Genomic DNA, 12,329 nt, shown 5'->3' on the forward strand with positions numbered 1-12,329 from the left:
TCTCAAAGACGCTCCCTCCCATTTCGCGGTCCGTCTCTTCTTATTTGTTTTTCTAGGACGGAAAAGATGGGAAAACATTTCGGGGTGAAAAGGAAACACATCACCAATCTGTTCCTTTTTTTTCTGCCACGTTTACGTGTGTGGCTGAGACTGCCATTATTTGCACAAATTCTTTGAATTTTGGCCAGTCTCTGCCCAGAATAACTGGGTGCAGCAACCTTTCCGCCACCCCGACTACAAGGTGACGTTTTATCGGTCCTACCAATAAATATACTTTTAGTGTGGGGTATGCCGCTGTGTCTCCATGGATACAGGAGATGGCCACCTGACCTTGTGGCCCCCACTACACACCGCCCAAGAGAGCTGTCCTAATCAAGGTTTGCTCACACCCTGTGTCCACTAACGCGTGGGTTTTCACATTTCCCAAAACAACGTCAATCAGACAAGGCCCCTCCCGACCATTTTCCCCATGCTTACCCGCTTCAGGTGCCCAATTGCATGTGACCACGTCACACTCCATGGCAGCGGGGCATGACCTGGCCAGATGTCCCAGCTGGTTGCACCTGAAACAGATAGGAGGGACAGAGGGGGCACAGGTCAGAAATCTGTCCCGCTGCTGGTATGGCAACGGGGCAGGGGCAGCACCTCTACCGCAGCTGGTGGCCAACCTTGGTCTCCATGGGGGGAAGGCAAGGGGGCCCAATGGGGTCGGTGCTCTAGGAGGTCTGGGTCCTGGGAACGAGGGGGGTGGTGGTGTTGGAGGAGAGGGAGGGAGAGGTCGGCTGCTCTGAAGTGCAGGGACGGACAGGATTCCAACCCTGGCAGAAGTCAGGGAGTCCTAGAAGTCTTCCACCAGTTTGACAGCCTCCTCCAGGGTGTCGGGGTTGTGGCGCTGTATCCACGCCTGGGTTTCGGCACCGACCACATGGTAGAACTGCTCTATCACAATGGCTTCCCCCATCTGCTGGGCGGTCTTCTTCCCGGTGGTCAGCCAATGCACCATGTGGTCGCACAACCGCTCAGCAACCACCCTGTGGCGTGTTTCTGGGGCCCTCTGGTACTCCCTAAACCACGCCCGGTGGGTCTCGGTAGTGATGTTTAGGAGGCGGAGGATAGCCTGCTTGACCAGGTCGTAATCGGTGGCGTGATGGTCACTCAGGGCTTGGTAGGCTGCCTGAGCCTCCCCGATCAGGCAGGATTCCAACTGGCTGGCCCAGAACTCCCGCGGCCAAGCCGCTGCGGTAGCCAGCCGCTTGAGCGCCACCAAATATGCCTCCGGATCATCCTCCACTGACATCTTCATCGTCCGTGCCTTCGGGGGCGACATCAGTGGTGTTGTGGTCGGGGTCGTCGCTGCAGCAACAGCCAGCCCTACCCATTCAATGAGCGCCTCCTTCTCTCCTCTTCGTCGCGTCTGCTCTCCAGCGCCTGCAGCAGCTCCGCCAGCGCGTTGCGGTCCATAGTCCCGTGTTCTGACACCACGTGTGGCAAAGTGGCTAGTGGAGGGGAACAGGTATAGCGGTGATGCGATGCAGGAGTGACAGGCAGAACTTTAAACTATTTTCATCAGTTTCTATTATGAGGTAATTCTCTTGAGCCTTCTCTGCTTCTCTGTCCAAAATGTATTAGTATGTCAAACCACACTTTGTACAACAGGCAGTGTAGACCTTTCATATTTCAAACCTTGGAAGACTTTTGTTTTGCCAGGTCTGATCCAGTCATTGCAGGGTGATTTATCCTGAGCTGTTTTATTATCGAGAAAAAGGTATTACTGGCAGATGTAAAACTTTCTAATTATATTTATTTGCTTGCAGTACAGAGGGTTTGTGTACACACACAAATGTCTGTGTATTCCAGCTCTCAAAGAAATACACCATACTGTTGTCCTTTATTATTGACTGTTGTATAAAATTAACAGAGATATTCACTTAAAGTCTGTCAGTGTTTTCCTCAAAATTTTTTTATTATTTTCAGTCTCGAAAAACATTAACTGCCCAATCTGTTTGTTTTAAAAAATAAAATAAATAAATCATTTCTAATAAATCAAGTAGCTGTTTGGTAACACTCCCATGTCTACCACTAGTAGTACAGTAGATTTTTCAGTTTGTCGAAGTACTCCTCTGTGTAATACCTACAGCATCTGTAGAAATCCTTTTAACAAAACTGGAAATTTACTTGAAATTACATTTTGTCTGATTAGCTTTTTTGTTCTAAGGGCATATACTAGTACTTGTATCCCTCTAGCTCAGCCAATTAATGCAGGGAATCTTTCCTATAGAAGTACGCGTGATGTTTTAGAAGATTTGGAATGTGTCCAATATAGATGTTGTCTCTCATCTCTTGTGGTTAAATTTAAATAGACATTTCTATAAATGCCAAATGGTACAAGAGTCATGAACTGCTGGTTAGTGCCCCCTTCAAATAATTAACATTTCCCCAAAAAGCTATTTATCCAATTCATATTCATTATTTTGTACATTTAATATTGTGAGAATATTTGTATCCTTTGTAACGGTGACTTTTTTATTTAATAAAGTTCCAGTGTGCAATTGTCACGTTCAGTACTAGTCTAAAGTATGTTTCCAAGGTAACGATTACTGCATTTTTTTCATATGCCCCCTTGTATGTGCTCTACTTCACAAAAAAAAGACCTTGTTGGTGTGAGTTGACAGTTTGCTTACAATCCTGGAAAACCTTTGCAGAAACTGAACACAAGCAACTTGTCACTCAGTCTCCTAACAACCCATGCATAGCAGACGACAGTACATCATACAACAGTGCCTATTACACATATCTCCAGTAGCCTAGGAAACCAAAACAAGAAGTGTAAACGGGATTGCTTCTTACAAACCATATCAAACTTGGATTTTTAACATGGGCACTAAACAAGATGTTAATCTTCAACGGTGACTTGTTCTGCACTTCTAATCACTAGGTCTCACATTAACAGTTGTGAAAGAAGCACATGTACAGCAAAACTTTTTATTAAAAGAAAATGATATCTGGTACAGTACCATATTACTGTAGGTTAAAGAAAGTGCTCAATGTGCATGCATTCATTCCGGGTAGTCTGTTACACTGTTACGTAGTATTAAAATGAGGACATTTGCAGATTTTGAGATGTGTGTTTTTTTCCCCATTGCATTACATTTTGGAGATGATTCCCAATGTTGTTGTTCGTGTTGAATGAATGGCATGTGCAAGCTGAAATTCCTACCCATGTGAATCAGATTTTTAATTTTAGAACTCAGTGATGTTTATGCTATGGAATGTTTTCATAGAATGAACTGTAGAAAACGTGCATACAGCAGACAGGTTAATTAACTGAAAGATATGAACAGCTAAAAAAAGATTCTGTTTTTGTTAAAATCATGGAATCATATGACTTGTTCAAACCTAAGTATTAGACATTTTGTTAGTTATGCTTTTGAAATGAATAGGGCTGTTTTGTTAGACTGTTTATACAGGGTTACTCCAACACATTTTAATTTAATTGGACGACTTTTGATGAGCATGGGTTTCTTCCTTTAGCTTGGCAATGTAGTCAAATTTAATTTAGGACTGTTACAGTGCTCTTTGAAAACTTTTAAAATTTACTATTCAGTTATTTTTGATGGATATTTACCTTTGTGTCTTATAAGCAACTTGTAAATGTTTTGTTCTGTTCATGGATTTGTTGTAACTACACATTTTAACAATAAACTGTCAGGTAACTCTATCATAATTGTATATTGAGGTTTCTTTTTTTGTTTTGCAATGAATTCATAATCTGGGGTATTAAAGTATATTTTATATTTATAAACACCACCAAAAAGTTGAATTGAACAAAAAACAAACAAACAAGCAAACAAATAAATAAATCCATGGATGACAGCCTGTTAAGACTCAGTTAGGTGTCATTATTTTCAGATCCTCTCCTACCAAGAAGCTTTGGGATAGCTTGATAGATTATAGTAGCTTTGGTACATGAAACTCAGTCTTGTTGTAAAAGGAGACAGTTCTGTTGCAAACCAGCCCATCTAGATACACAAGTCTAATGAATAGACTTTTAAGGAGCTGTTACTTACACAAAAGGATACACCCCATTCTCACACACTGCTGCACTACCATCGTTTATTGCATTGTTTTCCCCATAGCCACAGTCTCCAGAGTAACTTTGTAGCACAAGACAGCCTTTACAGGTCATTTGTTAAAATTTGTAGTCTTGGGTACCCGTTGATACTATATCAATGGAATCCCCTGTACTTAAACTAATACAATGCTTTATACTGTATTATGTTTATTTCTAGGGCTGTTGTTGCACTTCATTGGTTATTACTAATTTACCAAACCATTAGGTGACCTGATAAACAGTCATTTTAAACCAATCTATGTATTACATATTCTATACTTCATGTTGTGTGGTGCAGTGGGATTTTTTTTTTTTCATTCATTAACGATTTAGGTTTTGTGAGGTGTTCAACACCTGCAGAAGCAGCAGCTTAATTACTGTGATTTTAGAAATAAACTTTTCCAAATTTACCCTTTTTTTCTGAAAACTAATTTTGATCTGTTGCAAAAATGTACAACATTATACAGGCTCTTTTTTTTGTGTTCCAAAACAAATTGGGTTTTGCTTAAAATAATTAAAGACCACAAGATGGCGCTAGAAATACCAATTTATTTTTTTAAAATTCAACAGTGTATCTTTTCTTATGTATACTGTGCTGTTTGATTCAAGGCCAGAACAGGCAAGATCAAATCATGGAGCCTTTGAGGCCAAGGCTGTTGTGCTGAGGTAAATGTCAGGAAAGCCACTGTGAAACAAGTAACAAATTGTGTGTGTATATATATATGTATATATATATATATATATATATATATATATATATATATATATATATATATAAGAGAGAGAGAGAGAGAGAGAGAGAGAGAGAGAGAGAGAGAGAGAGAGAGAGAGAGAGCAGTTGGCTCTTTGAGCTTATATATATATAGTGTGTGTGTGTGTGTGTATATATATATATATATATATAAAGCCTTGACACAATCGAGACATGGATTGTGTATGTGTGCCATTCAGAGGGTAAATGGGCAAGACAAAAGATTTAAGTGCCTTTGAACGGGGTATTGTGCCAGGCGCGCCGGTTTGAGTGTGTCAAGAACTGCAATGCTGCTGGGTTTTTCATGCTCAACAGTTTCCTGTGTGTATCAAGGATGGTCCACCACCCAAAGGACATCCAGCCAACGGCAGACCAGTGGTTGAAAACGGCTCATTGATGAAAGAGGCCAAAGGAGGCTGACATGAATTGTGAAGAGCAACAGGCGGGCTACAGTTAGTCAACTGACAGTCCAGTATAACACTGATGCTGAAAGACCTATAAAAGAATGCACAACTCGTCGTACCTTGACTTGATTAGAGTATGGCAGCCGATGACCTAACAGAGTTCCACTTCTTTCAGCAAAACCCAAGAAACTGCTAAGGAACGAAAACACTGGACACTGGAGAACTGGAAAAAACATTGCCTGGTCTGATGAATCCCAGTTCCTGCTGTTTCACGCTGATGGGAAGACTAGGGTATGGATAAAACCACATGAGTACATGCATCCATCATGCCGAGTGTCAACATTGCTTGCTGGTGGTGCTGGTGTGATGGCGTGGGATGTGTTTTCATGGCTCACATTGGGCCCCTTGATAAAAGTGGAGCAACGTTTGAATGCCACAGGATATCTGAACAACATTGCCAATAAGGGGCATCCCTTCATGGCAGCAGTGCATCCATCTGCTAATGGATTTTTTCAGCAGGATAATGCCCCATGCCACAAGACTAGGATTGTCCAGGAATGGTTCCACGAACATGACAGATAATTCAGCTTACTGCAGTGGCCTGCACAGTCACCAGATCTCAATCCAATTGAGCATCTGTGGGATGAGATGGAACAAGCTATTCAGAGTAGAGATCCTCTACTAGCCAACTTGACACAATTGTGGGAAGCATTGGAGTCAACATGGGCCAGCATCCCTGTGAAACACTTTCAATACCTTGTAGAGTCCATGCCCTGACGAATTGAAGCTGTTCTGAGGGCAAAAGTGGGTGCAACTCAATATTAGGAACGTGTTCCTAATGTTTTGTACACTCAGTGTATATATAAAGACATAAAGTACACCCAAAGTAAAGCTCACCAAAATAAATAAATAAATAAAACAAAATAATTAAATATCACTGATAGTACAGTACTATAACACTGTACACTTTATATATCATTTGTGTCTGAAAACAAACATATGATAAGTAAAATGAACAGGAACAGCAGCAGCAGCACAAGGGAATGAAGACTGCCTGTAACTATCATCCTAGTGAGTGAAGTTAGGAGGCACAGGTTTTGGAAAATGTAAATACCATATGCTTAGTAGTCAGGCTTATATTATAAGGTAATGGAAAAATGAAGGAGTTCTTAAACAGAACTTTCCAGTGGAAATTAAATACCTAATAAATACAGAGGAAATGTTATATCTGCATTGACACAATAAGAACTTGGTAAGATTAAAGCTTTTCATTTCAGTTGGCTGGCTAGGGGGTTTGACAGAAAAGATGACAAGTAAGATGTAGGGTCAAGGGCAGGGCAGGTTAGTCTGCATTCCAGAAGGAGATCTAAATAAAGACATTTCCCTGCTAACAAGGAAAGGATTATTAGCTATCACCTGTCACTAATAGACACAAGATACTGAAAGCCAGTTCCTCCTTATCAGTTTGATATTAATTTACTTCAGTTATGACAGAGGCATTTATATAATATAGCTATTTTAAGAAAGTGGTTTGCATAGCTGTGTTAATGAAGAGCCCTGCTTAATTTGTGTTGGGGGGCAGTTTAGCTACCTCTGGGCTTGCCAGGGCGTAACCTTTTTACTTATGAAAGTAAAAAATCTCATACTGTATTTTACTCTCAAATGCATGCTGTCTGGAATTCAGTCAAGCTTCAAACAATGTTACTGGTAAAATTATGGTTTATTTTGTAATCAAAAGTCACTTGACAAAAGTATATAAGAAAGTTAACGGCCAATGCACAGCGATACATATTTCTCAGTGAAACCACGGGGTTCAGTCCCGAAATAATAAACACAGTCCTTAATACACACACGCTCACAAGTCCAAAGTGAGTGCTGTAGTGCTCGTGGTGCAAACACAATTTATCGTGAACCAAGTGTAGTAATGTCCAATTTTGTGCTGGCCTGTAGCAAGCAACAGCTCCTGATCATGTTAGCTGTCTAATAACAACAAACAAGTATATAATTAGACACCACAAAACAAACAAACATATATAACACGGTTCTCCTTTCGGGTTATTGTTAACCATAACAAAGTAACAGATCATCTCGCTATGTCCCCTTATATACTTCAATCACGCCCCCTTGGTTAATGATTGCAACCGCTCCTCCAATCCATGGCTGCCACATCGTTTCCCTTCCGGGTCGATGATTTAGTGTACCATAGCTCCGCCCCCTATATAGATGGCCGACTTCCACCTAACCCTGGAAATGAATTGTTTGGCCATCCAATCCAGGGCACTCTGTTTCCTTTACACAGCGCCTTTACATTTACCACCAAGAAGCATTCTGTCACAAAGGCACATTTTCTTAAAATTATCAACACAGTTTTATCCCCTGCAAGTTCTTGTGTGAGCTAAGGATAAAGATGGTCTGAATAAACGTGGTCTCAAATTACTGTCATATTTTTCTTTCTTTTTTTTCCTGCAGTTGCTTTTAATTTCTTTTTCTGCGCACACGACTACTTCATATATGATGTGGAATACGTGATTTTAAACTTGTATCAGTAATACGGTACTCTTTCAAATACATTTATGATTTTGAATGTGCGGTTCTTAAGTTAAGAATGGTATTAATGTCACTGTTTGTGCAAATTAGGAGGCTATGTGGCCCAGTAGTTAAAGAAAAGGGGCTTATAACGAGGAGGTCCCTGGTTCAAATCCCAGCTCACTCATTGACTCATTGTGTGACCCTGAGCAAGTCACTTAACCACCTCTCTCTTTTGGGTGAGATGTTGTTGTAAGTGACTCTGCAGCTGATGCATAGTTCACACACTATGTTCACACACCACTCCTGTTGTGAAAATGACCTATCTTCTATTGAGCAGGCTTGTTAGTGTTCAAAAGAAAAGTACATTTATTGCTGTACTATACTATTGCCTATGCCATACCAAAAAAATTGGCAAACATTTTTATACATAAAAAAAAGCTTTATAAAAACTATATCCCCAAAAGCTTTTGAAAATGCTAGCCAACTTTGATCTGAGTCAAATTAAACTCAATTGTTTTGCAAATCTAGCAGACCGATTTGCTTGTTTTCCCTATATACTAATACTGAGCTGCCTTTCATGTTGTGAAAATTAACTGCTTTTATATTTGTAAAGCAGTTCTAAAATTTCGGATAAAAAAAAAATTATTCCTATCATTATTCCTTCACGCCTTTAATGAAGTCAATAAGATGCATTTGCAGTATGCATGCCTGCCATGGAACAACAAAGCAACAGTAAAATATTTTAAATGTCCTCAATTAACTAGTAGGCATTTATTGTCAAATAAGAACTTCTGAAATCTAGGAAAGCTCTAAGAAACCACATACAGAACCACGTATTGCAGCGGCCAACTAATACAATAGAGATGGGCATCGCTAAAGTGAAATAGCATCAGATAGCGAGGACACTGATACTTCATTTTTACACTGAAATAGAATCACACATACCTGCAGAGAAAACAAGGACACTCTGATACTTCATTTATACACTGAAATAGAATCACACATACCTGCAGACAGCGAGGACACTCTGATACTTCATTTTTACACTGAAATAGAATCACACATACCTGCAGACAGCGAGGACACTCTTATACTTCATTTTTACACTGAAATAGAATCACACATACCTGCAGAGACAACGAGGGCACTCTGATACTTCATTTTTACACTGAAATAGAATCACACATACCTGTAGACAACGAGGACACACTGATACTTCATTTTTACACTCACTGCTCATACTCCAGATGTTTGTACTGTGTGTATAGCTCAATATGGGTGAGCTACAGTATGAGGCACACAGCTACAGTTCGTAAGATGTACTGTATATAGTCAATTTGTCCTTGAACATCTACAGTGTCCTAATATAGTACTGTAGCTGGGTGGGGGGAATCATCTGTGCATCTCTCTGTCTACCCCACAAGGTTTTACTCCAACAAGTTGTCCTATTAATTCAGTGACCGGACAATGTGGAAGGTTGATAAACCACGACAGACCCTAACAAGTGTAGACCTCACATGACAATTTTATATATACCTATACAATATATATATATATATAATAAGATATATATATATAGATATATATAATTTCCTAATCACATTTATATAAAGTGTTCAACACTTGTGGGATCAACCAACAAAGTTAATTTGTTGTCAATTAAATAACAGTCAGAATGACTCTTAAAACACATTTTGTAACCATCCACTTATATATATATATATATATATATATATATATATATATATATCAATATAGATATATATATAATATTAACAGTCCATGGTAATTGACTAAACCTAGGCACTATATATATATATATATATATATATATATATATATATATATATATATATATATATATATATATATATATATAGTGCCTAGCAAAAGTATTTAGACCCCTGACCAATTCTCTCATATTACCGAATTACAAATGGTACACTGAAATTTTGTTCTGTTTGATATTTTATTTTTAAACACTGAAACTCAGAATCAGTTATTGTAAGGTGACATTGGTTTTATGTTGGGAAATATTTTTTAGAAAAATAAAAAACTGAAATATATTGCTTGCATAAGTATTCAACCCCTGTGCTGTGGAAGCTCCCAGTTTGCACAGATGAAAGAAAATGCTCTAACGAGGACACAATTACTTTATCATTGGCCTCCACCTATGAACCATTAAAGTTTCTGTCACATTTTCTGGCTAAAAACCCCACTGTTGAAGGATCATTGGTAAGGCTGTGAATCTGAAGGAAAATGAAGACCAAAGAGCATTCTACAGAAGTTAGAGATAAAGTAATACAAATGCATAGATTAGGGAAAGGGTACAAAATAATATCCAAGTGTTTGGATATCCGAGTGAGCACAGTTGGATCAATAATCAGGAAGTGGAAGCTACATCACACCACCCAGGCACTGCCAAGAAAAGGCTGTCCCTCAAAACTCAACGCTCAGACAAGAAGTAGACTTCTGAGAGAAGCCAAAGAAAGGCCAACAATCACTTTGAAGGAGCTACAGAGTTCAATGGCTGGGAGTGGAGTAATGGTGCACCAGTCAACCATATCAAGAGCTCTGCATAACACTGGCCTGTATGGGAGGGTGGCAAGAAAGAAGTCGTTACTCAAAAAGTACCATCTGAAAGCACGTCTGGAGTTTGCCAGAAAGCATGAGAGTGACCCAACTGCGATGTGGGAAAAGGTTTTGTGGTCAGATGAGACCAAGATAGAGCTTATTGGCCAAAACTCAAAGCGCTACGTGTGGCGCAAACCTAACACTGCCCATGACTCAAGACACACCATCCCTACAGTGAAGTATGGTGGTGGCAGCATCATGCTGTGGGGATGCTTCTCATCAGCAGGGACTGGGCATCTTGTTACAATTGAAGGAAGAATGGATGGAGCAAAATACAGGAAAATACTGCAAGAGAATCTGCTTCAGTCCGCTGCAAAAAACTGAAGCTGGGGAGGAAATTTACCTTTCAGCAGGACAATGATCCCAAGCACAAGGTAAAGCAACATTGTAGTGGCTCAAGAACAAAAAGGTGAATGTCCTACAGTGGCCCAGTCAGTCCTGATCTCAATCCCATTGAGAATCTGTGGCACTATTTGAAAATTGCACTCCACAAGCGTCGTCCAACCAACCTGAACAACCTGGAGCAAATCTACCAAGAAGAATGGGCCAAAATCACTCCAACACTGTGTGCAAAGCTGGTACATACTTACCCCAAAAGACTTAAAGCTGTTATTGCAGCGAAAGGTGGCTCTACCAAATATTAATGTGTGAGGGTTGAATACTTATGCAAGCAAGATATTTCAGTTTTTTATTTTTCTTAAAAATATTTCCCAACATAAAACTAATGTCACCTTACAATAATTGATTTTGACTTTAATTGCTTTAAAATAAACTATAAAACAGAACGAAATTTCAATGTACCATTTGTAATTCTGTAATATGAGAGAATTGGTCAGGGGTCTGAATACTTTTGCAAGGCACTGTGAAAGTGTTATCTATATGCAGGAGGGTTTTTTATTAACTGAAAAAGAGAACGAAAATAAGACTGAAAATAGTTTGATAGCAGCCCTACTTGAACATTCCAGCCCAGAGAACAGTCATGTTTAAATGATGACTCACCGACCAACCGGTCTTAAGCACCTCTAAATGTTAACATCTGCTACTATGCACATACTTTGCTTGAAACCAGGACGCTGCGCGCATATTGTTTTTGTTCTCATCTTATATAATGTTATAGGACAGAGAGAATGACTGTGTCAGACAGTTATGACTTTGCACAGGCTACAGTAATTTATTTATCATAGCCACAGCCAGACTTCAGCTGCAGGAAAAGCATTCAAACAGCATGTTTTCTATTTCCTGGTTCCCCCAGTCTAGCAATAAACAGAACAGTAACCCTGTTCCTAAAACAATGATTCTACAGTCCTAACATGACAATATTTCAAGATTAGCTATAAAACTGACTTGTAACTGTGAAGAATCAACGGGAAAATATTCATTGACAATTAATTACATTCATGTGGGGAAAATGAATTGATCTCATTGCACATTCTTGTCGTATAACACATTCAAATCAGCAATTCAACTCTTCTAACAAACCATCCATGCTGAAAAGAAGTAATATTATACAACACATTTTTTTCAGGTTAAGCTTGTATAAGGAAAATAGTTATCACTGAATTTCCTTTCAATAATTCTTCATGTAATACTTTAATTTGACCTTGAACTAAACTAAAATGTGAGGTGCAGTGATTATCAAGCAGTTTCTGGGACTCATCTTACTACCTGCTTCAGGACTTCACCTTGTAAGCAATGTGGGGGCCATTTTGTTTTACATTCCACTAAACCCTTAATTTAACTAAAAAGCAGCTTAATTAGGCCTCCTTAATTGTTCTCAGCTCCTAAAAAGTTGCAGATTTCAAGTTACTTATACAATTTTATAGTTAAGCTGAAATCTCCAACTGTTTAAGCGCAGAAAACAAGTAAAAAGACACAGGTCTTGTGAAGAAGGGCCTGTGTG

The sequence above is a fragment of the Polyodon spathula genome, chromosome 2 (genome assembly GCF_017654505.1).
Source record: "Polyodon spathula isolate WHYD16114869_AA chromosome 2, ASM1765450v1, whole genome shotgun sequence".
Taxonomy (NCBI): domain Eukaryota; kingdom Metazoa; phylum Chordata; class Actinopteri; order Acipenseriformes; family Polyodontidae; genus Polyodon; species Polyodon spathula.